General features: G+C 39.7%; 1 long non-coding RNA gene across 1 annotated transcript in view; it reads right to left on the bottom strand.

Moving 5' to 3' along the window:
* Positions 1 to 10,873: 10,873 nt before the first annotated feature.
* LOC120312190 overlaps positions 10,874 to 27,425 on the bottom strand; it is a 35,341-nt gene continuing 18,789 nt past the window's right edge. The window contains exons 2-3 of the long non-coding RNA XR_005557812.1: positions 19,441 to 19,522; positions 10,874 to 11,150 (exon numbers count right to left, since the gene is read on the bottom strand). This is a non-coding gene — a long non-coding RNA (uncharacterized LOC120312190). The remainder of the gene's footprint in view (positions 11,151 to 19,440; positions 19,523 to 27,425) is intronic.

Here is a 27,425-nt window from a genome sequence, read left to right as displayed (position 1 = left end):
GAACCCCTCTTTCCAGCATTCTGGTTACCCACTGGCCAAACTGATACACCTGAGAAATTTGGAATTTATGTTGCTAATATTTATGAATCCCCCTTCTACACCGCCTGGATTTTGTTATGCCCACAAATGTGTGCAGAATATGCTTTTTCTTAAATATTTACCACTTGATACAGTGATTTGAGTTTCAACGTGGGAAAGGAAGACTTCACCGTAGTTCACTTACTGATAATCTGTTGCATCAGTTACCGTTTCTAACCTTGCCTTAGTGGGCTGCTGTAAGGGTAAAATGAGAACAAGGACTAGGCATGATATTTTGAGTTTCCAGGGGAAAAAAGGAAAATTAGAAATATAGCAAACCAATGAATAATTCATGGACATGGTTTAAGTGGGGCTAGCTGGCAGTCTAATGGGAGGGCATTTATGATAGTTGATAGGGTTAGTCTTTTTGCAACTCTTACATTTCCCTCTGCTCAGAGTTGCAAGATGTCTTCCCCCCCAACCTCCATTGGATACGGGAAACCCAAAGAGAACTGCAATGGAACTCCTAACATAGGAATATGACAGCCTTGTGAAGTAGTCACAATGTAAAAAAGATGTTGAGACTCTAGAAAGAGTACAGAGAAGAGCAACAAAGATGATTAGGGGACTGGAGGCTAAAACATATAAGGAATGGTTACTGGAATTGGGTACGTCTAGTTCAGGGGTAGGCAACTTGGCTCTTTTATGACTTGTGGACTTCAACTCCCAGAATTCCTGAGCCAGCATGGCTCAGCTTGGAAACCTCTCTTTCCCCTCAGCATGGCTGACTCAGGAATTCTGGGAGTTGAAGTCCGCGGGTCATAAAAGAGCCAAGGTTGCCTACCCCTGGTCTAGTTTAATGAAGAGAAGGACGAGGGGGGACATGATAGCAGTGTTCCAATATCTCAGGGGCTGCCACAAAGAAGAGGGAGTCAATCTATTCTCCAAAGCACCTGAAGGCAACACAAGAAGCAACAGATAAAAACTAATCAAAGAGAGAAGCAACCTAGAACTAACGAGAAACTTCCTGACAGTTAGAACAATTACCCAGTGGAACAACCTGCCTCCAGAAGCAGTGAATGCTGTAACACTGGAAGTTTTTAAGAAGAAACTGGACAGCCATTTGTCTGAAATGTTATAGGGTTTCCTGCCTGAGCAGGGGGTTGGACTAGATGACCTCCAAGGTCCTTTCCAACTTTATCATTAATATTATTATTAACTCTACTTTAAGGTTATATTAACAGAATGTTGCAAATCTGAGAGCACCTTTCTCCCTCAAAGGTGCTTTTTTCAGGAGGCAACTGGACTTTCTTCTTTTTCTTTGAAGATGTTTCGCTTCTCATCCAAGAAGCTTTGTCAGCTCTGACTGGATGGTGGGGAATGGAAACATCTTCAAAGAAAAACAAGAAAGTCCAGTTGCCTCCTGAAAATGCACCCTTGGGACAACCATGCCCTGAATGACTGAGAATCTCCATAGACACCTTTCTCCCTCATTGTCTTTAGGAAATAGAGACTCTTGTTGAACCTTGGACTAACTGGAATTTGTTATTGGAACTACAAATCAAATTTTGCAGTCATATACTAATTTCATATACTAAATATTTGACTCAACCTCACAAGATAGATTCCCTTTTGTCTGAAGAATTCCTGGTCCCTAGATTCATTTTTACTTATTCTAATATAATTTAGTAATACCGGGAAAGGCCAGCTGGTTGAAATGCCGTTAGAAAAACGTCTATTGAATTTTTCTATTTTACCCACGTACATTATAGTGATGATACTTTGTAAACTCTGTTCTGCTGTGGTTAAAGTTATGTATGGCAATTTCATCCCTATCACCCTTTCATTCCAGGCATGCATTCTCTCATTCTTGAGCAAGCAGATTTGCATCGAAACTTGAATTTGTTTTAAGTCTGAATGTGCAGTCATGCAATAGCAATTTGCACAGTTCTCTGTTGAGATAAGAATCTCAGATTATGTGCCACGGACATTTTCACACATATTGATGTTGAATACATTGATTTCATAAAATATTGGATGGGTGCTTCATGAATACAAGTGAAGCTTCCTAGTGAAACCTTCTGGAAAATAGTCCTTTGCACAGCAGTAGGCCACTTTGCAATATGCAGCTAAATAAATTCACCTCCTATTCCTTAAGGCATTTTATATCACCTCAAAGCTTTATTCAAATGTGGGAGGGGAAAAAAACCCTCTGGTACGAGTTGCACCTGCCCAGAATTCTCTTGCAGTGTATCCAATAGTTAGTTGATACATGTTCATAACACTTTTCTGATAACTAGAACTGCTGGACAATGAGCTTAGACCAAAGCAAAGTGAAGCAAAGGCAGTATTTCAAGCTTTGCACATTCCTACTACAGAAGGAGCGGCAGCTCATGGTACAAAACATGGTTTGCATGCAAAAGATCTCAGGTTCAATTCAGGTATTTCCAGGGAAGATTGGAAAGAAAACCTCCTATCCAAACTCTAGAGAGTCATTGCCAATCTCAGTGACACTGAGGTCAGTGACCAAAAATTTCCCGAGGTGTACAGGATGTGCTGATTTAGCACCCTAACCAACATTTTATGATCATGGTTTGTAAACATGTGCTACAAGTCAGTTGACTGTGCCATCTGGATGACTAGGAGTCTTGTGTATGCATTGTCATATTGAGCCTGGAAGAATTTGATATCCAGATTAATAACCCACATAGTCAATAGTTTAAATTCTTCCTTTCAAAGCACTTTCCAATTTCCAAACTGTAGGATCAAGAATCTGAACTGACTTTTGCAATCTCTTTTTGTTCACACAAACTTATATTTTCATTCCAGCTTCAGTTCTTACTTCTTGCCTTAAAAACAAAACCATAAGTAAGTAAATCATATGGAATCACTATTGTTGAAGGAATTTACTTTAAATTACAATGAAATATGGTTATAATGATTCATTATATCTAACCATTGAAGCATAAATGTTCTACGGCATTATGGATACATGAAGGCAGAATACGTGCAACAAAATCTGACAGCCAGATGTTGGAGGCAATAAATAGGCTTGAGCTAAGAGGATTGCCCACTACCTTCTATTATCTTACAAGTTTCTATGTCAAATTATTGAATGTGGAAGGGAATAGCAAACTAATTGGATTCCAGTCTAATTCAATCAGTAAACTCTTTGGGTCTCAGTTGAATCACCATTGCCAGCTGTGTTACATTAGATTGCCAATCCTTACAGATGTTGTTGGACCACAAGGACTACAACTCTCATTGTGTGGTCACTGGTTCTGAAATTGATGAAAGTTGGAAGATATGGGGAGAAGGGCGACTGGTTGAAGATGTTATCATCCAAAAGCAAGCATTCAAAAGATATATTCCTTTAGGACAGTCATCCACCACTACTTTCAAAAAATCCAAAATTCACAACACGAGACTAATTAACCAATCTTTTTTGTATTTTTCAGACAGCCTCATCTCCACTACCTGAAATAGACCATCAAAGCTAGCTAACTGTATATGAGAGTTGCAACCAAGTCTTGCTCACAGTCCAACCATATCCCTCTGATGTATATCTTTGTCTTTTAATTGGCAGCATGGAGCCAGATAATATCCCAATAGGGAGACTTCAAGAACACCAAACATCTGTGGTAGACACTTCATACATTTGACTTTGAAGTTTGAGATGGTTCACACTTCTCCTTACAGAAAACCAAGACTGGAGGTAAATCTCAAATGCTATATAATATGTGTAAATTCTCCTTCCTGGTCTCTCCTTTTTCCATACTTCCTTATTGGCAAATATGGGATGAAAGTTTGGGACCTCTAATGAGATCAGTGTAATAGCATTCTGAAAGAAGAGTTTGAAAGAAGGTTACCATAGAAACAACAAAAGGAAGAGATAAAACTGACATTTTAATGGGTAATCTGATTCAATGGGGACCTGCTTGTTCCAGGTAGCTTCAACCATGGCATAGAGATGTCTCATTTTGCCAGAGTTCATGACTTCACGAAGATAAAGCTGCTTCTTCATTTCAGGATAGATACATACATTTTGTAAGAATGTCCCAAATAAGAGAGCATTGCCTGATATATGTTTCAATGGATCTTGCACTGCACAGTGAGTTAGACTAGTTGTGTCTAAAATTCCTTTCAACTTTGATGCTACACTATGATTTTCTTTTCTCTGTGGATCTTTGAGGACATTAAGTAAGCACTGCATTAAAGTTCTACACAATCAGAATTCTGCCACCTGGCAAATGATACCTTATTAGCATATTTTATCTTGCTTTGCAAGAAAAAAAATGGGAAAATTAATTGTTTAAAGGGGCAGAGAAGGAAGTTGCATCCATTATCAAGTTCTGAAATGTTTTTCAGAGAGAGGAGGGAGAGAAGAGAAGAGAAGAGAAGAGAAGAGAAGAGAAGAGAAGAGAAGAGAAGAGAAGAGAAGAGAATATGGGAATCGTTTACCTATTAATGGGTATTGTGATACCAGTGCATTCTTATTCCAGCTGTAGGGGAACCCAGGTTATGACATCAACACCATCTTTTTCTGTGACTTGCTTAAGCCAGAAGTGGGAAATCTTCCATCAACCTCTTTTATTAATTATCATAGTTACCATCAGGGGGAATGGCAGCTGTACTCCAAACCTACTTGGAAGTCTACAGAACATACATCTCTAATTAAAGTAGGATTTTGACATGCATTTATCTTCTGAATTAACACTGCAGGCACAATACAGACCAAAGCACATCCTAAAAAGGCTTCACTTTTAGAGGTTATGTCTCCCTTTTTGCATGAGTAAGGTATACCTTTTGATTACAACATCCAAAACAATGTTCAGAGACAGCAGAAGTAGTCTCTTCTGAAAGCAGGTTTTTCTCCTATATATTTGAATTAGGAATCACTAAGTGCATTGATCTGAAAATGGGGCAGAATAATTGTCTGCTAGAAATGGTACACAAGAGCTGTAAATGAAGCTTAGAGAGATGCAGTAAGCAAGAGGCTTCTTTGGAGACTGATGCTTTCTTGCAGGAGACTTAATCCTTTCTCTCTGCTACCTATTCACCCTTGGCTCTTGATAGAGGGAGAAAATTGGTAGATAAGTTGTGATTCTAGAAGCGCTTAAAAACAGGCCTTCCTGGATCTGAAAACTGAAATCAAAAGCTATTTATTACTGTTTGAAAGCAAGCTTGGAGCAGGCTAAGTTAGTAGTATATCAGCTGCTGCGCCAATTTCACGAACAAAGAAGACATTTTCTGTGGCTTGTTCAGTGCCATCAATATTATCAAGACTTTGGCATTTGCCCCAAGGAATATTTTTTATTGCACATGAGTAATAAAAATCAATTCCTTTCTCAGATCATGTTTATAAAGTATGCAAGATGCTCTGTCCATGGAAGAAGATGGCCAGAAGGAGAACCAAAGTATCTATCATCAATCTACTATTCCATTGTTAGGGGGCCATATCCAATGGCACTAACTTTCAACTAATTTGCCCTATTGCTAGCAAGGGTGCAGTAAGGGGAAAATAAAATTAAGATTGTGTCCTCCCTTTCTCTATCCCTCTGCCTTTTCTTTGTTTGAGATATCGATAATCCAGTGTTACTTCTGCCTTTCTTCCCAGGCACCTAAACACAAAGCACATGTTCTTGAGCTGTCCTTTTTGTAAGAGGTAGCTAGTTAAACAACAAGCTTTGCCTATAACTATATTTCCTACAGAGAAATCTCTCTTCTGCAATGGCTTCTTTAATCCTTGTTCGTGTCATAGTTTCAATTTGAGGGACTCATACACACAGAGAACATTTCAACCTCCAGCACGTGCAGAAATTTCAGGAATCATTGCTACCAAAATATTAAAGCATCTTAAAGTTCACCGACAATGTAATCCTGTGTCTGTTTTCTCAGACAGAAACACCACTGGATTCCACTTGAATGGCGCTCACTCTTCCATGCAAGTGGTAGACAGGAATGCAATTTCACTGTATAAAATGACTATAACTGAAAACTCCTATGAAGAGGTAACATGCTTAGTTTTGAATTTTGGGGTGACAGTCTGCCCTGGAGTATTTAGCATCCAGAAAAGTGGTGCCTATTTGTAAAGGGGCAGAAGGAAGTTGGATGAATTCTGCTAACCGTGGCAGGAATCATCTTTTGAAGCTTCCCCCTTTAGCAAGAGATCTACTTCTCTGTACACCCCCAGCTGATGCCTTCTTGCCTGCCACCTGTGAAACCACACTCAAATTCTATTCTTTAGAAGTTCATGTGGATTCTCTTATCAGCACCTACTAGCTATTCAAGGCTGTTGACAAAACTTCTTTAACATATTAATCAAAAGAAAAATAAAAACCCGCAGGTGACTTTATTAACTCAAAAAGTTTCTGTGCTATCATCCATGTATAAATTCATTTTGAGGATCACTTCCCCGTACACAGCAAGTTAGACAGCAAGTCGCGATCTACTTCAGCCCTGTATTCAAGACTACAAGTCAGTCTCCTTTCAACTGGAAATCTAGGGGTTGCACTCAGGATCCCAATCCCTAATGATGTTCAATTGCTGCTCTCCACTGAATTGCTCAGAATTGCTCATCCAGTCAAATGCATTGCCAAGCCTGCCCAAGGTAAGATTTATGCCTGCTCATTGTACCCCATGGCAATGTGTCCACAAGCTTTCTGTCACAAGATCAGCAGGTGCTGAAAATGTCATGTTAGGAGTGCACCATGTTCACAGAGTCTTTCTTTCCTTTCTAAGTCATGGAGCAAATTTCCACTTTCAATTGTCCTAGTAGTGGAACAAAGCCAAGCAAGATCACTAGAGGACTCTCATAAATGCACCAGTTCTTCAAGCAGAGAATAAGATGGGTCAGATCTTCTAATTCATCACATGGTGGTGCTTACTTTTGGGGGCATCAAAATGAGGTCTATCTTGTGCCCTCAATTTGTACAATGTCAACTGTCCAGGAAATCATAATTTATTGTAAGAAATTCAGGTTCAGTGGCATGAAGAAAAACATTGGTGATATCCTTAGAGTGTTACCATGGCTTCCTATGCTCTTGCCGCATCTGTTGAAAACTAGCCACAATCTCGTTTAATCCACATCCAACCATCCATTTTCCCCAAATATTGTTACTCAGATGCTACTATCATGATTCCCTGGAAATTCTCTTGTTCTCCAAGAAAGCCTCTTGTCCTCACTCCCCTTCTGCTTAGAACTTCTTCCAACTTTTCACTTCCTTCGAACTAAGCCACTTGGTCAAGAGTAACCCTGAATATGGGACTGTAAAAGAGAGAGCTTCAGGCACAACTTTCAAATATTGAGGTCTATCCTGTGAAAAGGGATGAAACTATGTGAAGAATTCTCATCTATTGGAGTCTACATCAGGTCCCCTGAGCTTGTGCCCTGTCTCTTCTCAGTGTTAATCCAAAAATGTTCATTCCAAAAATTCACTTTTTGAAAAAGAATTACAAGCCTTATCTTCATTATGATAGAGAGCAGGTATTTCAAAAAGAGAGGTAGCATAGAGTATGGAAACATAGATTTTTTTCCTTTGGGCCATTTTGTATACCCTCAAGCCCACCTTTCTCCTTAGTCACTGCTTGTTAGTCTCCCAGATATTTTCTTTTACTCTTCCTCTTTAATGTTGCAATGGGGGGATGGAATATCTCCAGCAAAGAGGGATATTGAGATTTCAGATGAAGTATCACTTCTGCTGATGCTGCAAAGGAGTGTATGACTAATAAATCAAATTTGATTCAATTCTTAGTGCCAATAATCCCGTATCATTTACATAAGTGGTATAATATGCATAATGCATTCTTTGTCTCTCCGTGAATGTTCAAAATCCAAGAGGTTGGACGTGAGGATCTGAAGCTGCAGTAAATCAATGTAATCTAAGTACAAGATCGCAAATTTCTTCAGCACCAAACAACACATACATGCAAATTAAGCCCATAATTACAATCTGCAGTGACATACATAGTTCATTCAAAACTTCCCACAATTTTAGATTTGAATCCTGCCTTTTTATATTTCTATAAGTAAGAACCTTAGCCTAGTGAAATGGTGGCAGCTAGCCAACCTTAGCTATTTCAAAAAAAGCTAAGCAGGATAAGGCCACCTCAGTAATTGGATGGGAGCCTACCAAGAAATCCCAGGGCTGCAAACAAGACTGCAATACTAAAACTGAATTTTAAAAGATGGCAGTGGCAAAACACATTTGCACTATTGCAAGAAAACATCAGGAATATATCCTCAAAGTCTCCATAATCGGGGCTCAATTTGAAGGAGGCTTTCCTTGCACACTTAGCCTAGGGAGATGTTACAGGAATTATGCATTGCTTTCTTGGACAATCATATTATTAACCACAGAACTAGTGGAGAAAACACTATTATTTTTTTTTTCTCCCATGTAGAGTGATAACAAACCTAGAAGCAGCAGCAGCAGCAACAGCACTTAGACTTATATACCGCTTCATAGTGCTTTGTAGCCCTCTCTAAATGGTTTACAGAGTCAGCATATTGCCTCCAATGATCTGGGTCCTCATTTTACTGACCTCAAAAGGGTGGAGGGCTAAGGATTAGGAATTAAATATGTATTAGCATTTTTAAACCCAGACAGCACATTGGTTGAAAAATTATTATACGTATGTAAGAAAAAAAATCAATAAAATCTTTTTAAAAAAAGGTTGGAGGGCTAAGTTAACCTTGAGTTGGTTAGGATCGAACTCCTGGGAATGGGCAGTTAGCCTGCAATACTGCATTCTAACGACTGCACCACCAGGACTGCAATTCATTTATTATCAGGATGCATGCACTGTGGCTATTGGTGATGGCGTGAACATTTCTGTCTTCTGTCCTACAACCTACATTTCAACTTCCTTCCTTCCTTCCTTCCTTCCTTCCTTCCTTCCTTCCTTCCTTCCTTCCTTCCTTCCCTCCCTCCCTCCCTCCCTCCCTCCCTCCCTCCCGACCTAATAAGTGGAAGAAGGGACAATCTCTTTCAAACTAGGCAGGTCACCCATAAATGCCCTCAAGGACTGCAGATGGGACAGTCCATATAGTATAATGCTTAAAATGTTAGTCTAGAAATAAGGAGACTAGAATAATGGGATGAAAAAAGGTGGGGCATAACATTAATTAAAAATAAAAATAAATGGGAATCTAATGTGCAGGCCATATGGCTATAAATGAGATTAATTGATTGAGATTCTGTTAGTGAAGATGGATTTTAGTCTCTATGTTTAAAATATCATTGACTGAAAATTTCAGCCAAATTTTATTTATATGTGCTTGGTAGAAAATGATGGAAAAAGAAGCAGTAGCAAAGATGCTCCTGAACAAGGTATTCTTGGGGTATTCTTCTTGTCTCACTTGCAAACTTCCTAATTGAAATTTGAATGGCAGGAGGCTGGTCCAAATGCATCTTTGCTTCAACCTTGCATTGCCCTTCTTATACCTTGCTTATACCCAAGGACATGAAAATGTATAGTAGCAATCTATGGGTAAAGCAGAACTAAAAATGAATGGCCCAAATTGAGATCAACTTTCTAAAGCTGGATGGAGGTGAGAGATAAGGATGGGGCAGTGTTTTTAAATATAATTTAAATATGTAACATCTGGAAAGGTATGGGGAAACTAAAATATAATACAATGGGTCAGGTTAAGTCAATGTACTAATGAAGGAAGAGATGGATCAAAGGTTGCAGTGATCCTTTTTAAAAAATTAAAAAATGTAGTAAATCCCCAATTCTGAAAGCATCTGCCATCCTAAGTGGGTTGGACTAGAAGACATCCAAGGTCCTTTCCAGCTCTGTTCTGATTGATTGAAAAATCATAACACTCTTCTTCAGTCCTTGAATTGGCAGAAAAACTTGCTATCCTCCATTGCTGATCTCTATATTGCCTTTATGCTGTCTGTTCCCAATCATTGTCACTAACCTGAGTTCCCCTCCAAGGAAACAGGCGACCTAAAGGATTTTACACACCTTGGGCATGGCAGAGTCAGAATCATGGGGTGAGGGGACTATAATGGCAAAACAGTAAGGATGTCTTAAGCCTGTCTCAACTGAGAGCTAAGAAGAGATGAAAATAACACTGGGGGACCTAGCAGGGGAAAAAAAAGATGTTACCAGGACATTTTGTGTCATTGTAAGGCAGGGGTGTCAAACTCAATTTCACGGAGGGCCGCATCAGCATTGCGGTTGCCCTCGGGGGCTGGGTGGGTGTGGCCAGAGTCAGTGCAGCCTACTGGGTGGGCATGGATGGAGTGGGTGTGGCCTTCTGGGTGGGCATGGCCAGCTCTACATCGTTCACATCAAGGGTGCCTGTGGAGGCCTGGGCAGGAGTGGGACAGATCTGAGGGTCTCTGGCAGAAGGGGGTGGGACTGGGGCAAGCACCAAGGCATGGTCCATTTCTTCATTCCTCACAAAGGGTGACACCTCCCCCGCATGCACCCAGGGGGTGGGGCCGATGCAGCAGGGGCTGGTTCCTCGCTGTTTCCAGATGGCCTTGTGGAGTTAAGACTGAATGCGTTTCAGCATAGATGGCCACCACAAAATTGTACATTGGCTCCCAGCTGGCCTGGGCCAGGGCCAAGGCAGAGGGGGCCGTTCCCTCACTGTTTCCAGGATGGCTTCACGGGCCACATGAAACCACTTAGTGGGCCGCATCCAGCTCCCGGGCCTTGTGTTTGACATGTCTGTTGTAAAGTGTAAGTGAAAAAAACAGGCTGAGTATCTAGAAAGGCAATGATGGCAAAGGATGGAAGTTGACAAGGAAGCCCTGAACCTGACATTTTGTATTTGTGAAAGATAAAATCAGTCACCCTCTAAGCTTGAGTATTTTGTTAATATACATCCATATAGTGCATTCATGTGTTCCTATGACCACAGATAGACTAGAAAACATCTTCATATTCCACGTGAATCACAAGAGGAGTTGAGGAGAAATAGTAGTTGTTAATTTAGTAATTCTGCCTGTGTACTCAAATTAAGACAATAGCTATGCTCTACCTAGAAATTAAACTTCTAATAATCCTAAGGTTTTGGAATAATGGAATGAATCTGGAATGAAGAGAGGCACTTCTAGCAGACACCATAATTTAAAATAAGTTTTACCTGAAATAGAACCCAGTAGCTTCTGCTGTAAAAAAAAAAAAAAAAAAAAACAATCATCAGTAATGGGGCAAAATAAATATTAAATTTTTAAAAAATTATTAAATAACAAATTTGATTGCTTTTTAAATGCATCAACAATCTCTGTTATCCTTAAAATGCCATCCAAATTCTCTTCCCCTCCGCAAATAAAATAAAGCTCATAATTCTTTGAAGACCCTAGGACCAGTGGTGGGATTCAGCCGGTTTGCACCACTTTGGCAGAACCGGGAGCTAATTTTTTGTTACCCAGGCCCAGAATGGACTTCTGGAATTGGCATCCACACAAAGAACTGGTTGTTCACATATTTGAATCCCACCACTGCCTTGTTGTTGTTGTTAGTTCCAAAGTCGTGTCCGACCCATCGCTATTCCATGGACAATGTTCCTCCAGGCCTTCCTGTCTTCTACCCTCTTCTGGAGTCCATCCAAGCCCACTCCTACTGCTTCAGTGACTCCATCCAGCCACCTCATTCTCTGTCGTCCCCTTTTTCTATTGCCCTCAATCTTTCCCAGCATTAGGCTCTTCTCCAGTGAGTCCTTGCTTTTCATTAGGTGGCCAAAGTACTTGAGTTTCAACTTCAGGATCTGGCCTTCTAAAGAGCAGTCAGGGTTGATCTCCTCTAGGACTGACCGGTTGGATCGCCTTGCAGTCCAGGGGACTCACAGGAGTCTTCTCCAGCACCATAGTTCAAAGGCCTCAATTCTTTGGCACTCAGCCTTTCTTATGGTCCAACTTTCACAGCCATACATTGCAACTGGGAAAACCATGGCCCTGACTATACGTACTTTTGTTGGCAGGGTGATGTCTCTGCTTTTTAGTATGCTGCCTGGGACCGCAATATTCTTGCAGACTGGTGAGCCTTTGGGGTTTATTTCTTCAGTTCCTTTGATTCAGTGGATCATTTCTATTACATCTTCAGGATGAAGATTCACAACAGCCCAGAGAGAGATCTAAAATGCTAATGTAGGCATCCAGCCAATTCTGTTATACCAGAACCTTGTCCTTTTGAAGGTTATAGTGAAGATGTAGACTAATTTCATGCAAGATTTTACTATCTGGATCAATGGCACTATATTTCAGCCAAAATCAATCCAGGAATTTGGAAAGTTATGAAATTAGAACATTACCCATTCGAGTCTTTCAACAAGAGAAAGAGAGAGAGAAAGAGAGAAATTATTTCTTCAAACTAAGTTGAAAAGAACACTGATCTGTATAATGGCCTTGAAGAGGTGGATGCTGTGTCCCTGTGTGTGTTTAGTGTGCATGGAATCCTTATCATGACAAGAGCTATCAGTTGATTAAATAATGTCTACCTAATAAATTATTTCCCCTTTCACATATTATTGGCTTACTCAGTTATACAACCTATGCTAGAACTGAAATTTTTGGATTGCAAAAATGTAGATGATCTCTAGATGTCTAGAGTTAGCGTTATAGATTTTTATATATTTTTGCTGTGATCCTGCTGACATCTAGATCTTTGCATCCCAGATATATTATCCTTAAAACATGCATCATACCAAAGTCTACTATGAAAAAAGTGTAAACGTTAAGAACCAACATATATTCACTCAGAATAAATTCTACGCTGTGTCCTTTCCTAGCTGAAATCTTTGCAAAGTTCTGCATCTTTTTTAATCTCTAAAAGGGCACCTGTTTGACTAGCAGAAAATAAAATTAAATCTGTTAAATGTTATTTTACTCTATGGTGTGTTACAGGACCACTTGGTTTCAAAACGGCTTGAAAAGTAAGCAAGGGCAATGTTAATGATCATTTTCATCAGTACACATGTTCCTTCCTCATCAATTACAATGTGGCATCATTCATTAATCAACTAACACTTTATGTGATTAATTGAGCAACAAAGGTAAAGGTTGCCTTCTAATAATCATGCTTACCAAGGGAGCTCCTGGATTGCTTGGACTATAATTTTCTAAATATATGATGATTGGCCATGCTAACTAAGGCAATGCAGTGACACCCACAGGACATTAAGTTGCTTATCAGTGGCCAAAAAGTAAGAAGAACCCTTTAGAGCTGACATGTCAAACACAAGTCCTGGGGGCTGGATGCGACCCGCAAAGTGGTTTCATGTGGCCCACAAAGCCATATCTTTCTTATGAATAATCCTTCAAATAAGCAGAAATCTTAGCCATTTCTGCTAAATTTAACACTTTAAGCGTCCATTCTTCTATAATAGGCAAACAATCCTTCTTCCAATATTGCCCTACCAACAGCCTTGCTGCAGTTATTAAATTCAACATCAAACTAGTTTCCTTAACATCAAAATCTACAATAATACCCAACAAAAATAGCTGAGGCATAAACTTTATCTTTCTTTTAAAAATATTCTGAATGATCCAACAAATTTTAATCCAAAAAGCTTTTACATTTCTACAAGTCCACCAAATATGAAAATAAGTTGCATCCAAACTACCACATCTCCAACATTTGGGCTGCAAGTTATGATACATACAAGACAACTTTTGGGGATCCAAATGCCACCTATAAAACATTTTATAAAAATTTTCTCTCAAATTTTGAGCTTGAGTAAATTTTACATTTCTAACCCAAATTGTCTCCCATGTATCCAATAGAATCGGTTCTTGAATATTTTGTGCCCATTTTACCATACAATCTTTAACTAATTCCGTTTCAGAATCCAATTCTATTAAGACATTATAAATTCTCTTTATATGAGCTAGAGTTTGATCTTTAATCTGTTTTATCAAATTTGCATTCTCTAAAGTAATACCTACCTTTTGATCTAAACTCCACCTAACTAACAATTGATTATACTGAAACCAAGAGTGTACAATATTTTCTTGCTTCAACTCAGCTAAAGATCTTAATTGCCAGTCCTTCCCTACCAAATCAAGTAATTCCTTATAAGAAATCCTATCCAAATTCACTCCCCTAGATACTCCCTCTATCACGTATCCGGGAATCCCCCAAATTGGAATTTTATAATTTAACCTATAATAATACTTCTTCTAGACACGTAATAAAGCATTTCTTAAAATGTGAGATTTAAAAGCTTGATCTACTTTTTTATTATAAATTAGATATGCGTGCCATCCATATAGTAAATCCCATCCTTCAAGAGAAAGAATTTTTTTGTTTGTTAAGTTGAGCCAATCACTAATCAATGTTAAAGCCGCCGCATCATAATTCCTTCCAGTTTTCTAAATTAGAGTCAACAGTTTTATTTCAACGTGGAGGTTCAGCAAGAGACACTGCAGCTCTTTAATGACACAGCCACCCTGTGGAACTATTTGGCAGCTGCATTCTGCCCTGAGCTTCTGACCTGTCTAAAAAGAATAGCCTCAGAGAAAACCCACCGCAGACTGTGGAGAGAACAACCACCATAGGAATGCTTCTTTTTTTATGACCTCACAAATGCACAAATGATCTACTGGCTTTGGTAGTGAAACTGTGCCTTGTGTGCTTCATGATGCAGAGCTCCAGATGATGACTAGAGAATACTAATCGTGTAAGGGAAAACAATCCTCCCCAGCCAGCCACATAACTCTTTGTATAGGTTTCCCCATGGCCAGATATCGACAGCTCAATCACAGGGTATCAGGAGGTACAACAGCCACCTCTTGCCCGCTGCAGCATTTGTTTCCTTTCTCATCAATCAATACAGCTGTAATTGAAATTCTCCCTAATCAGTCTCATCTCTTGTTATCTGCTACTGGTGGGGCATGCTCCTCCCCTCTCCAACTGCAGGACAGCTCTGAACTTTTTCCTTTCCTTTCCTTTCCTTCCCTTCCCTTCCCTTCCCTTTCCCTTTCCATTCCTAAATACAACAAAGCATGTTGCCTTTCTGATAGCAAAGAAAGCAGATGAATCGTGGGACTGAGTGGAAAAAAGGGAAGGGCCTTGCTATGAGAATTTAACTGCATAAATCAAGATGGTGTTATTAGTGCTTAATTAGACATGCAATTAAATGCTTGCCCTTATGGCTGGGTGTCTTTCGTAGCAAACAAGTGAAAGTGGCACCAGGAATTTTCAGAACTACCTGTTTGTCATCAGCGCTACACCTCTGCCTCTCCCCAAAAGATATTGTTGAAAAAAAAAATCATCAGGTCCAAGCTGGGAGTAAATAAAATGGAGGCTCAGACATTGGAAATAAAAATAAAATAGAGACTGGCTGTTGGAAATAAGGTTTAATGATGAGCGGAACCAACAACAGCATGTAGTTCTGGGACAGCTGACCAAATAGAGTTGAGAGTGGGTGGGTTTTTATACCTTCTGTGGGGCTTTGTATTTGAGGTGCCTGTTCCTGTGCAATGTACTTTGACTAGTGCCCCTTTGGTATTGTAATAATTGTTGCCTGACTCCCATTGTGGCTTGGAGGTCATGTCCTGTCCTTTGAAGTTGGGTGGGGGATGTAGATTTTAGGAGTCTTTGTTTTTCTAATCCCCTCAGCTCCAGCCTTCCTATCCCCAGACTTCCTGAATGGATAGAAAACCTGCATCTCTAAAGAGTGGCCTCCTCAGATTTCTGCCTGGGGAAATTGGGGCTCCCTTAAGGTTTTTCCATATTTCTCCTTCAGGAGAAATATTCTATCCTGCCTTTTTAATATTCCCAATTTTTTTTCATTCTCTAGGTGGGTGCTGACTCCCTACAATATTAAAAAAAATGTGTAGTTGCATCTTTTGCACCTTCTTTTTTTCTTGGAAAATTCACAAATAGTAGAGGTAGGCATTTCTAATTTCCAAACTGGCCTGAAATTCCAAAGCTAAGTAATGAGATGTTTTGTAAGCTGCCCAGAGTCATAAATGTGAGATGGTTAGCTATATAAATCAAATGAATGAATGAATGTTGCCTTCTTTGAAAAGTTTGCTTCAGGTCAAGGGTAGGCAACCTTGGCTCTTTTATGACTCGTGGACTTCAACTCCCAGAATTCCTGGCTCAGGAATTCTGGGAGTTGAAGTCCACGAGTCATAAAAGAGCCAAGGTTGCCTACCCCTGCTTTAGGTCAATATCAGCACTGAAACCATTAAACAAATATCAGGAGCTTGACCCAACTCATGAATATAGTTTCACCATATCACTATTAACTGCCTATCTTTGAACATCTAAAAAACTATACATTCCCTCAGGTATTTATTTTCAGTCATTCAGCTTTGACTAGTTTGAACCAACATGAATGAAGTGCTTGGATGTTCTTGTGTAAACTAATAGCAAAAAAAGGAGGGGGAATAAGTTAGGGCATATGTCACTGTCATGTCACAGTATATTTTCCAAATCACAGCATCTTAAAACACATTTCAGAAAATGCTTGGGTGATTGACAGCAAATGTCTTCCCCTCATTCCCATTCTATGCATTTCTGACATTTGGTAAAGGAATTATGCAATGGGACATCATTATCCCAGCAAGGAAATCAAACAGGGGAGAAAAGGCCTTCATTTCTTCTCCATCCAGCTCTGGTCCTATGTATTACCAGTTCCGTTCTTCTTCTTTCCCTCACTGATGCCACTTGTATTAAAATCCAATACAATCTACCTTCTGGATGCAAGAATATAGTGAAAGTTACACATGTGCCTCGACTTTCCTCTCTGGAGGACCTCATGCCAAGCATGGGACCTGATAGTCCTATGAATGAATGAATGAATGAATGAATGAATGAATGAATGAATGAATGAATTTCTCCCCCACCTTTACATTTATGGATGAGATATTCAGTTATTTCTAGAGCAGGAAAGCATTTTTCTCCAATGGGTGCATACAAAAGAAGCACAGCTAGCAGCAGAAGTGGAAAGATCTGGAGCCAAAATAGGTGGTTTGCAGTGACAGAGACAGGTGAGTGTGACCTTTGAGTCCCTATTCAGGAGTGAATGAGTGTTTGGGGACCCAACAGGACTGTTTGAGATGAGATTTCCAAGCTCTTACCAAAACCAAGCTGTCTTATACAAACACAAATTGAGTTGGCCGTGGTGCATTGGCTGTGGCCAATTGGCAACAGCTACTTCGTTGCAGTGAGATCTCCCATTCTGCCACAAGCTTCCCCAGCTTTCCTCATCCTCATCTACTCATGGAAATGTCTCAAGGTAACAATAGGATCTGCAATAGTACTGTTTAAAATAGTGATGAGTAGCCAGAGCCTGGTACTACCTAAAACCCAAATTTTGTCCTCCTAGAAGAGTCCTGTGAGATCACAACATTAAAATCTAGCAAGAAAATAATAAACTCTCTCCCTCTCTCTCTCTCTCCCCCCCTCCCCCCTTATTCTTGGAGGAAAATATTAGCACTATCCCAGGGATTTTTTTTTGTATATGCCACTAACTTTACTATGCACGTCTAGCTATCCAAGAACAACTAAAGCCAGTTGTAAAGTGCTATTATTATTGAGCACCAGCTCAAAATCCACCTAAGCTGAATGGATGGCTCTACTTTGACCATACGATCTTCTCAGCTCATGTGCAGTGGAGATGAATCAGTAGCCTTCTATGTTATTAGGAACCTACCCTTACTTTTACTGTTTGGGATGGAACTGCTTTGGCTTATATGCCCAAGCCTGATAGATTGCAACCCTTGAGTGATTCTTTCTTGACACAGCCTCTTAATCTTCTCCTTGACTAATTTTTTTTAGCTGGGGATGGTGGTAATAAAAGTCTTAATGACTCTGGCAAGTTTTTCTGCTTCCATCAAAGTCAGTTAAAATGTTGGCAATGTGATTAAAATCCCCCCGACATTCTTTATACAGCTCGCTTAAATTGTTTGCAAATTAAATCACTTTTAAAATAATATGTTTATCAAAATTACCTATTCCCAAAAGACTGATAGCTATATGTGGGGCATTAGGTAGTCATGTTCACAATTATAGATACATGTGAGGCATCGGATAGTCATGTCTACAATAGGGTCTAGAGCAGCGGTTCTCAACCTGTAGGTCACGACCCCTTTGGGGGTCGAACGACCCTTTCACAGGGGTCGCCTAAGACCATTGGAAAACACTTATTTCTGATGGTCTTAGGAACCAAGACACCGCTCCGCATCCGTCTCCACACGGCTTCGAGCTGGGGGCCGTTGCAGTGCCGGATTCGGTTCCGTCGAGTATCTCCTAAGGGAGGCTACGCTGCTTCGTGGCCCTTTCCCTGGAGGAGGCTGAACTAAGCTCTGCCAGTGCTGTCGCCCTCTTGGGTCTCTCGCTTGCTCTCTTCCTCTCCCCGCCTGGGTGCTTCTCCAACCAGGCTGGGCGAGCCAGCGGAGCGGCCTTCCTGACCCCCCCCTCCCCAGCCAGCTGGAGCCGGGCAGGCTAGCGACCTTTGGAAGTGAGGTGAGAACAGGCAAGGCGCACTGAGCCCCGGGCAAGGCGGGTGAGTGGGCAGTGTCGGTGCACGCTCGGAGAGCCCTTAGGGTTGGGGGTCACCACAATATGAGGAACTGTATTAAAGGGTCGTGGCATTAGGAAGGTTGAGAACCACTGGTCTAGAGAATAAATTTGTAGGGTGTCTATGGATGAAGCTTAGATCCAATCTTGTTATAGATCATGTTTTGACCCCTAGACTGGACCAGACACTTCAATAGGATTGAAAAGCTGCCTCCATTTGAAAGCTGAATTCTAATGGCAGGTTCATGCCAAATTGGGGAGGTTGCTCCAAAGAATGGTGCAAAAGCTTTAAAAAGGGGGGGGGGAAGGAGAGATAGAGAATGAGGTGAGCTGACTTGGGGTCAGCTGAGCTGAGCCAACTATGAAAAAAGCTTCAAGGGTAGAATGTGAAAACATCCAAACAGTTCTTAACAATGGCTATGGATGGGGGAAAGAAGTTGCTGTGGAAAGGCCATTTCCAAGGGAAAAAGCAAAGAAAACCCATGCAAGGAAGGGACAGAGATTGTTGATTGAGGAGCAAAGAACAGATATATTTTGAAAGTGAAAACAAAATGGATTTTAAAAGGAAGAGAAGGGGATCCATCACACTACAACAGACAGATGAAGCTGGGAATCCAAATAGGAATTATGTAAGTATATAAAGGAAGACTATCAAAGGAACATGAAGTGAATGATTCAGTGAAGTAAAGGGAATCTAGCATTGTCAACCCTAACCCGTAAGTTTATAGCTTACAGTTCCCATCATCTTTAGCCAGCATGGTGTGTAAAGGAGCCAGAGATGATCTTGGGGAAGAAAGGTGACAACCATTATTAAAACATGAGCTATGTTCAGGAAGTGTGAAAAAGAAATGAAATATTGCCCCATTTTGACTCTGGTAAATGAGGAAGGGAACAGTGCCAGAATTTCAAGTTTCTGTTATTATAACTTACCTCAATCAAATTTTGGTATTTCTTGTGGTTACCATGGTGGACATGTGGTCATGGCAATTCCAGAAGAGGATAGTCTAGTCCACTGTGAAATAAACAAATTGTAAATACTTTCAGTATAACTCTAGAAATAGACCTTGATCTTGGCCATATCTCACTGTAACAGCATTCTTAGAATCTGAGGAAAACAGTTTTTGCAACATGGCAGAGAAGAAACAGATGGACATTTTGGCCATAAGTAAGGCATCAGTCCCTCCATTAGGAAGCTTATGGCAAAGAGGATCAGACACTCTGTCTTAATAACTCAGTAATGACTGTGGACCAAAATATATGCAAGTAATTTCCAAGATTCTACAAACTAACCCTTTTTTCCTGCTATGAAATTTAATTTATGAGACTTGTGAATTGTGCCCTTTGGTTACACATTGCTTTAGAAGTCTGATATTATGCTTCCTCTATAACAATAAGAAAAAAGGGGGGTATAATCTCCCACTTATGTAATCTATTTAGAAACCCACTGGATATGTCCCAGGAGGATGGATGGATGCTGACCAAATTCAGGACAATGGTGAAATCAAGCAGATGATAGCTTTGACATTTTAAGCTCTAAGCTGGGTCCAGAAATACTTCAAAAAGTTTAGCTGCAGACATGAAGCTGCCAGTAATTTTATTCCATTCCTGAGGTTTACCAAGGATGTTGCTGACTAATCTACAATCCACAGGTTGGGAACCAAAGAAGATACACAGAGGACAAGACACCAGGATAATTATCATTAATATTAAGGATTTATTAATGAAAATCCACTATTTGCAGCATTGGAGAATTTCCTCCCCCAACTTCCACAGTGAGCCAAAGTGATAGGGAAGGAACTGCATAGAATTGACACCAAGAATTTCTACCCCAAAGTCCTGCCTTGAATGTACCCCCACTTTTCAATTCTATCCCCCAGGATGCAGAACAGGCATTTTTAACCAATTTATTTCAATGTGTCTTTTGAGAACCATATTTTACTGTGCACTTTGCTGTCACTTTAAACCATGGCTTATTTTAAATGACTGCTGATTTTGCTTGCTGGGGTTTTCCTTTTAGTCCAGGTTTTCACAGTATGTTGTATCTGATTGATTTTATATAAGCCAACCTTATAAACTTTTTTTTGTCAAAAGCATAGGTATAAATAAAATTAATGGTGGCAATGACAACATGGATGACTTTTCACTGCCCTTTTCTCTTTTTGACTTATTCTCTTGCATCCATTCTGCCTACTTCTTTGGAAATGGACTTTTTTTTATATGAAGGCTTGTTTTCTTTCACATCTGTGCAGAAGATTGAGTTTTGATTAGCTGCTGTATAGGAAAAGGTGGGAAATGGCTGTATTTTTCAGGAAGAAAAAGCCACAATGTATTTTATTTTAAAGTAACATAGAATCTATGTTAACCTCTACTTTAGTTTGATGTATTCCAGAATATCGTGCTCAGAAAAGAAAAAGAAAGACACTTTTCCTTGCTTAAAGTAAAATTGACTATGAAATGAAATCCTAAAAGGAGATTGACAAGATTCTGGGTAAAATAGGGTCTTAAAAATTTGTATAATGGGAAGAGTATTGAGGAGTTGTCACCGAGAGGAGGGGATCCACCTATTCTCCAAAGTATCTGTGGGCAAGACAAGAAGTAATGGTTGAAAGCTTAACAAAGAAAGATTCAACTTAGAATTAAGGAGAAATTTCCTGGCAGTTAGAACAATTAATCAGTGGAATGACTTGCCTCCAGAACTTGTGGATGCTCCAACACTGGAGGTTTTTAAGAAAAGATTGGACAGCCATTTGTCTGAAAAGATATAGGGCCGTGGTGGTGAACCTATGGCACGTGTGCCACAGGTGGCATGCAGAGCCCTCTCTGTGGGCACGCGCACTGTCACCCCAGTCCTAGGCCTTCAGCTGGGTTTTATAAAACCTTTTCACTTTAGGCTTCTGCCGCCATGTACAAAAAAAAAGTTCAATCAATCAATCAATTTCAACTTCTCACGGGAAAAAATAGATCTCGTAAAGTTGGAATTAATTGATTGAACTTTTTAGTCCCGCCCAGTCTGCCATTACCACCGAAGCCATGCTCACTCAAAGACCACACCCACCCAAAAGGCCACATCGACCCAATGGGCCACGCCCACCCGGCACCCAATGATACATAAGTGGGTTTTGGGTTGCAGTTTGGGCACTCGGTCTCTAAAAGGTTCGCCATCACTGATATAGGGTCTCCTACTTGAGCAGGGGGTTGGACTAAAAGTCCTCCAAGGTCCCTTCCAACTCTTCGTTATTCTGTCTTCTGTATTCTATAAGAGTAATAGTCAGCCTCATAGAACCTATTGACAAGCCATGCCCTTCTATAGGATAATTCATCTCATTTTTTCTTTAACTTTTCTCTTAACAGACACCCAGCTTTATTTCCCCATGTTTTTAAGTCTTACTATTCCCAAGCCTTCTGAGACTTCCCATTTCTTCATGGGCATTCCATTTTTAACCTCCTACTTACAGGAGTTAGAAAATAAAGTTCCTGATGCCTTAGGCTTCATTAGAACTTCATTTTGCCTGGAGCTTCTATTTTCCAGATCCGAGCCCAAGAGTGTCTGCAGAATTTGGAAAAAAAAAATCAAGATAATGGCCACAATTACAGTATCTTTAAAATCACCGATCAACACTCTTAAATTAATAGGGGATCTCCTAAGCAAACATGAACTGACAAAGGAGAAATGAAGGGAAAACAAGTCATGGATTGGCTAGAGCTTTTCCTTTAAGAGCAACATTTACTCAATTTCAAGGCTGCTAGAGCATCAGGTGCTCTGAAACTAGGCACCTTGAAATCATTATTATTTCTATGCATGGCAAAATATTTGCATGAGGGGAGGAAAGTAAACAGCTCCATATATATGGAGACGTAGAACAACTATATTTCAGGGGGCAATGAAGTGCATACGGATCATAACACTGAAACTAGAAACAATTTCCCAACAGGTATGTAACCAGAAAAACAAAATATGTGATCTTCACAAGTAATGAGATTTTTTTTAAACTGGCATGCTTGGTTGTGCTTGGTTGTACACTTCAAGAAGATAAACAACTGCTGGAAAAAAAATGCATTTGCAAGCACCTGAGGCCTTGATTGTTACTGATGCCATTTGTAAATAATGATAAAGCAATGATAAATCTAGATAAAATGTAAGGCTTAGAGTAACTATTTTCAATAGATGTTTGCAAGGAAGTTGGGTAATTAAGCTCTAACCCTCAAATGATATTAAAGTGCTTGGAATCATTAAACCAATAAGTATAACCATGGCATTATTTTTTAAAAATGTATCTGCTTACTTCTGCCTTGAAACACATTTAGAGTAGAAATCCATAGTTTAAAAATGTGGGTACCAGTAATATTTTACACTATCCTTTTGTCTTCAGCATCCTCTACATCAGGGGTGCCCAGCCTTGGCAATTTTAAGACTTGTGGACTTCAGCTCCCAGAATTCCCCAGCCAGCCATGCTGACTGGGGAATTCTGGGGGTTGAAGTCCACAGGTCTTAAAGTAGCCAAAATTGGACACTCCTGCTCTACATTCAAAAGATCTGGCCCTGCATGGTTCCCTTTAGTAACATCATGACCCAGCTTGCAAACTCCTTGAATCCAGATTCTGCTGTAAAATCCTGCATCCTGTGTCCCACTTCATTAAAGCAAATCTATTCTGGCTGCAACAGCTACATTCCCTTTGGGTTTTTTGTTTTGTTTTGTTTTTGGTCTTAAGTCCCTTTTCAGCTGCTGGCATCTTTTTTTCTTACTTATTAACCCACCACACCTACCATTATAAGCTCCAACACAAAGTGAAAATGGCTTTTCTTCCCCACTTTTAAAATATACCAGCAATCTGTCCCTCGATGTAATACCACTGCAGAACTGTATAAGCAGATCAAATAACTGCAATAGCCTTTCATGAAGCCTGGAAAGCGTGGAATGGATGAAAGAATAATTCTCTAACCAGATACTGCCTAATTCCAGGCTTTTCAAATGTTAAATAAACTTCTCCGGATCTGCACATTTGTTCCAAGGTGACTTTCCAGGAGTCTCCCTCCTCTCTAAATTCAAGCCCCACCGTTGTATATGTTCTAGATGCAGGCATGTTTGGGACTTTCATGTTTTTCATTCCTCAAGCTCTCAAAAGCAGTTTGAAGGCAGCCTATGATTTCTTCATTTTTGCTGATTTGAAATGCTGAGGACAAGGAGCGAAAAACATTGCACTCCTTGGAGCTTCTGCAGAACCCATAGCAACAAAAATTTCTTTACCTACGGTTTCCATATCTGGCTGCAAAATCTGGACAACCACTAGATGGCAGGAAAGAGATACCAGAAGGTAACTATTTGCTGCCCTCTAGTCGTCTTTCAAATGTTTGTGGCCTCAGATCTGAGAGCTTATCCCAATGTTTCTCAACTTCGGCAATTTTAAAATTTTGGACTTCCAACTCTCAGAATTCCCCAGCCCGTCACGTATCCACTTATCTTAAAATTGCTAAGGTTGAGAAATACTGGCCCATCCTAACTTTCACACAGGATAAAGGGAGGGGGAGGAAGAAAAAGTGAAGGGGCATCCCAATGCCTCCTACACTGGTGGGGAAAAGAAGTATTTTTAAATTTTCTTTTTTCTATCTTTTTGTTTTTCTTTCTTTTTATATTTTCTATAGTATGTTGCAGCTTTTAGCTTTATATTTGTAAACTTTTATACTATTAAAAAAGAAAAGGAAAATTGTTAAAAATTCCTATCAATTTCACCCATGTTTGCTTTGTGTGGATGACTTGAACTGCTAGAATTTCTCTACTGGAACTGAAACTCAGATGCCAAGAGAAAGAATAGGGTAGAGTTCCCTACAATGGAGGTAATGTGGAATGATGAACAATCACTAGAATAATGATGTGTCTGCATAATTACTGGAATAGTGCTGTGTTAGTAGTATGTGACTAACCTAATGTGCATTGCACTTGGATACAATGTATGTAGCAAACTCTCCATTGTATACCTGTGAGAAATGAAACTAATGTATTACCATGTGTATTCCTTTGTTCCTGAGAAAAAGAAAGTATAAAACTGAAGTCTGAACTCGCCCTCGGGGTTCAGAATTGCTGTTGCTATTGCTTCTGAACCTGCGCAATAAATCTCTCTGCTAAAACCCTCTGGAATTCGTAAGAGTCCTTTCGTTTTCCATGAGAGGAAGAGCACTACAGCATCTCAAAAGAAAAACTAGCTTCACCAAAGTTTCGTACTCTGTACTGTTGATGTTGTGGGAAAATAGAGATTCAAAGCTGCTTTCAGTTTGGTACTAATACCCTGTGTGGAAATGCTTTGTGGTCACGTGCTCCCCAAAATGAAAGGAGAAGGGTTATTTTTAAAAGAAAATAAACATAAAAAATAACAAAATTGTCCATTAACTAAGGAATTTAGTAAAATTAGGGAAACCTAGGTTAGAAGCCACTCTAAACCATGAAAATTGTCTACAGTAGTTACTCTTTAGCCCAGATTGTTTCACAGGGGTATTAATGTGGATACAAAACAGAGACAAAGAAAGAGAAAGAAAAAGAGAAAGAGAAAAAGAGAGAGGTGGGGTGGGAGGGAGAGAGAGAGGGTTCTCCATGGAAGCCATCTTTAGCTGCTGGAGCAAAGGTGAAATGTAAATCAAATACATATAAGTCTAAATAAAATAAGATTTTATATGTGTTAATAGGAATGTTGAGATTTGAAGAGAAGTATCTTAATGTAGGGATTATAGAAGCAAACTTCAGGAAGGATTGCTATAATTTAAACAAAGATGTATCCAACTAACCTGTATACCTACTCCATTCACTGTCCAGGCTCTGGTCTTTGGCAGCTATCTCTGCTTTCTTTTCTTAAATTGTTTACCTTTCTTAAATCAGATCCCAGACTTTTTTTTGGGGGGGGGTCCAGTATAAAATAGGGCATGTGGCCTACCTATCCAAATAGAATAGAGTTACCATGTCACTTTCAGGAGACTGCATTAAATAAACTCCCCTCCCAAATGGCCATGCTGGTTGGATATCATGGATGTTTATGTCCAAAACACTTAGAGGCATCGTGTTGGTGAAAGCTGACTGGGGTAATGTATGTACATTCACTTTGGGAATTATGAGAGGAGGAACATAACTGCCACACGAGCCAGACAAAAGTATCCAAAGATATGTATCATCACATCCTGTATAGTTATTAGCTGTCAGGATGCTTCTCATTCCCATTGGCTGAGCAGTGCTGATGTCACAATGAAGATGAAAGCAGAGGGCCATTGTCTAAGCAACATATCACAAACAGAATCTCCTGAGGAGATTAGGAAAGACAAGGGAAAAGCTGAACCAGGCTGGAAAGTCAGAAAGGGAAGAAGCAGGAATCCAAAGAAAAAGTAAGTGAAAGACACTGATGTATAAAATTTTAAAAGGAGATCATTTAAGAAAGAATGAGTAGAGGACATGAAGACTAGCTGAACAACCAGCAAGAAAGGCACTGGGCCGTTGAAAAGATACACGTTCTCTGAAACATAGACAAAAGAAGGCTAGGAGAAGGAATGGAAGTTTATTGGATATAAGTAAGCTGAGGTTCCATTCTTCACTAGGCTTAATTGGATGTAAGCACCAGCAAACTTGCTGATCTGTACTTCTGAGATATATTTCTGAGTAAACATGCATAGGATCAGGCTGTTTTGTCTCTGGTTATCAGTAATGGGGCTTTAGTATAATATATAGAGAATCTATAGCCCCCAGTTGTTGTTCAATTACAGTCTTCATTATCTATGACCATTGACCATGTTTGTTGGGGTGGGTGAAAGTTGGTGTTCAGGCCTGGTATACATAGTTTGGTACATTAAGAGACTGGGAGTTTTTCTGAGAGATTCAGAGTCAGCTCCTGGAGTCAATGATACTAGGCTAGGTTGATAAGAAATTTGCTGTTAGGTAAGGTAATTTTCTTTTTAATCTTCTAATCTTAATCCTTTATATATATTTTTTAAAATCCCTGTTTTAGGACCAAATGTTAATTTAAGAATGAGTGCAATATTGTCTTCCTAGATTTTTTCCCGCCTGTTTGGTCATAGAAGCCAAGCTAGAAGCTAGGAGACTGGGAGTTCTAATCCTGCCTTAGTCATAAAAGCCAGCTGGGTGATTTTGGGCCAATTGCTCTCAGCCCAACCCACCTAACAGGGTTATTATTGTGGGGAAAGTAGAAGGAGGATTATGTGTGTTCAAATAAAATAAAATAATAAAATAAAATATGCTGGTGCTGACCTTACATGTGAAAAAAAAATCTAGGAAGAATTTCATGGCCAAAAAAATGCTTGACCAGATCTTGATGACCCCTGATTTCATTTATATCCCACTTTCTTTTCATGCTGAACCCAGTGTTGCACGCTTTATGAAAGTATATATTTATTTATTTCGTTAGATTTAGATGCCACCAAACTTCATGGTAACTTCAAAATACTCACTGACCAGATCTAATTCAAGCTAGCTTCAACAAGCAGGCATCATTCAGTTATATTATGAGAGGGCAGTTTTCTAACAGTTGAACATCTATGTGGCTGTTGATGAGGCCATGACTTTAGCAGGCAGCCGAAGGAGCACAATACTAGTTCATTTGAGGTATTGATTGAATCTCTATCCTATTACATTCTCTCTCCTCCATTTTCTCTCTTTTGCTCTACCTCTCATTAGCTCCTGTCTCTCACTGCTATAAATAGCTTTTAATTGCTGGCTTTGGTGCCCTCTCTTTCCTCATCTCTCATCTGTCTCTTCTATAGGGACTTCGTCAGCAAGAAGAAATTTGAGGTAGAATCATTCAAAGCTTGCCTTTTGGTACAGGAATAAAGGCCCATTCTATGATGGAAAGTTGAAGTTTTTTTTTTTTTAATCAAACATTTAAAAACAATATATGTGTATGTGGTATAAAGAAAGTAAAAAGAA

Source organism: Crotalus tigris, unplaced genomic scaffold (genome assembly GCF_016545835.1).
Source record: "Crotalus tigris isolate CLP2741 ecotype Arizona unplaced genomic scaffold, ASM1654583v1 scf7180000018445.1570621, whole genome shotgun sequence".
Classification (NCBI taxonomy): Eukaryota; Metazoa; Chordata; class Lepidosauria; order Squamata; family Viperidae; genus Crotalus; species Crotalus tigris.
Note: the sequence above shows the minus strand (reverse complement) of the source record. Positions and strands in the feature narration are given on the sequence as shown.